This window comes from Ochotona curzoniae, unplaced genomic scaffold (assembly GCF_017591425.1).
Source record: "Ochotona curzoniae isolate NIBS_2020 unplaced genomic scaffold, NIBS_Ocur_1.0 contig_2599, whole genome shotgun sequence".
Classification (NCBI taxonomy): Eukaryota; Metazoa; Chordata; class Mammalia; order Lagomorpha; family Ochotonidae; genus Ochotona; species Ochotona curzoniae.
Genome location: NW_024465520.1, coordinates 6470175 through 6472327, shown reverse-complemented (window position 1 = coordinate 6472327; position 2153 = coordinate 6470175). Strand labels below are relative to the sequence as shown.

General features: G+C 49.6%; 1 pseudogene; it reads left to right on the top strand.

The window, feature by feature from the left end:
- Positions 1 to 767: 767 nt before the first annotated feature.
- On the top strand, positions 768 to 1136 carry LOC121152734 (annotated as a pseudogene).
- Positions 1137 to 2153: the final 1017 nt, after the last annotated feature.

Sequence of the window (2153 nt, the reverse complement as noted above, 5' to 3'; positions counted from 1 at the left end):
AGGCCACAGGCGGGGAGCTGGCAGGGAAGTGGGGCTGCTGGGATAGAACTGGCACCCATATGGGATCCCGGGCATGCAAGGCGAGGACCTTAACCACTGTGCCATCGCGCTGGGTCCTAAGCCCATGTCTTATGGGTCCAAGTAAGAGCTTCCACAGTTGATACCCTCCTGGCAGAGCCCAAGCCAGGATGCACAGCTCAGCTAACATGTGAGCTGTGTGGGCATATGCAAAAGCAGCTGCCTTGCTCTCAGAAACGTCACGGCCAGCCAGGTGAGCAACAGTTAGCACCAGGGTTCCTCAGGCCAGCCCTGCATCCCAGCTGGCGTCACATCACATATGGGTGCTGGTTGGAGTCCCAGCTGCTCCACTTCTGATCCAGCTCCCTGCAGGTGTACCTAGCAAAGCATTGGGTGATGATGGTTCAAGTACCCGGGCTCCTGCACCCAAGTGGGAGGCTTAGAGGACACTCCTGGTTTCAACCTGGCTACGCTCTGGCTGTTGTGGCCATCTGGGAAGTAAACCAGCAGGGAGACAGTGTCTCCTACTCTTTCTCTCTATAACTCTTTCAAAACAACAACAAAAAAGAAATCCTTAAGGAAAGGATGTTTTTTCATGTTAGTCTCTATCCTTAAAGAAGGCTAATCCTGTTATTTCATAAATGGTAAAATAAAATAGCCAGTCAGAATGTGCGCCTGCTACTATTATTATTATCTTTAAAAGAACGAAGTAGCTCTTTTGCTCGCAAGCAGCGGCGGCGGTGACAGTCATGGCCAAGATCAAGGCTCAAGACCTCCGCGGCAAGAAGAAGTAGGAGCTGCTGAAACAGCTGGTCGACCTCAAAGTGGAGCTGTCGCAGCTGTGCTTCGCCAAGGTCACCAGCGGCGCGGCGGCCAAGCTGTCCGAGATCCGGGTTGACCACAATTCCATCGCCCAGGTGCTCATGTCATCAACCAGACCCAGAAAGGAAACCTCAGGAAGTTCTACAAAGGCAAGAAGTACAAGCCCCTGGACCGGCGGCCCACGAAGACCGCGTGCCATGCGCCGCCTCAACAAACGCGAGGAGAACCTCAAGACCAAGAAGCAGCAGCGGAAAGAGCGGCTGTAACTGCTGTGCAAGTACGTGGTCAAGGCCTGAGCCCGGCCAGCTGTGGCGATGCAATAAACACACAAAACACACACACACAAAGTAAAGAGAAATTGCTTAAAACAGCAATAGCAAGGAATCATAGTGGTCATTACTATTATGCACATTGGTGGTAAACGGCTACTTGAGGCTTACCACTTGTGATGGAACACATTTACTGCCTGCATAGAGCGTACTAGGCACCTTTGAATAGCCCCTACATGTCCAAGGGCTGCAGCAGATGCTAAAGTGAAACCTCTCTAGCCCTGGCTCCCAAACCTGAGATTTCTTTCTCAAGTGCTACCCATTGTTAACAGTTTTGGTAATATTTTCAACAAGAACCAGGGATTTGAATGTATCATGTCATTTAAATCTTCCTAATTTGGCTTTCTTTGTTTTAGGCTTTGGATGAGGAAAAGGAGAGCAGTATATGTGCTTGGTCTGAAATTTTTTTTTTTAATATTTATTTATTTTTCTCGGAAAGGCAGATCGACAGAGAGAAGGAGAGACAGAGCCACTCCCCAAGAGGATGCAATGGCCAGAGCAGGGCCGATTCGAAGCCAGGAACCTGGGGCGGAGCCTCTTCCAGGTCTCCCACACAGGTGCAGGGTCCCATGGCTTTGGGCCATTCTCAACTGCCTTCCTGGGCCACAGGCAGGGAGCTGGATGGGAAGTAGAGCAGCTGGGACACTAACCAGCACCCATCTGGGATCCCAGGGAGTTCAAGACAAGGATTTAGCCACTGAGTCATACTGCTGGGCCCTGATTTATTGTTTTATCCCCATTTTATACACTCTAAAAGAGAACCCTGTGGCTTCTCGAAAGGTTACTTCTTGCGAAGCCACAGTAAGGCTTTTGTCATGTATGGAGCGACAGTAATGCTTCATGTACCAGGCTAGGCTCCAAGGGTGTGATGAGAAGCTGCAGTGCTTCTATTCTCCTGATAATGCAGGAATTTTAAAAATTATTATTATTTTTATTACAAAGTCAGAGAGGAAGAGAGACAATGAGGAAGGTCTTCCATCCGAT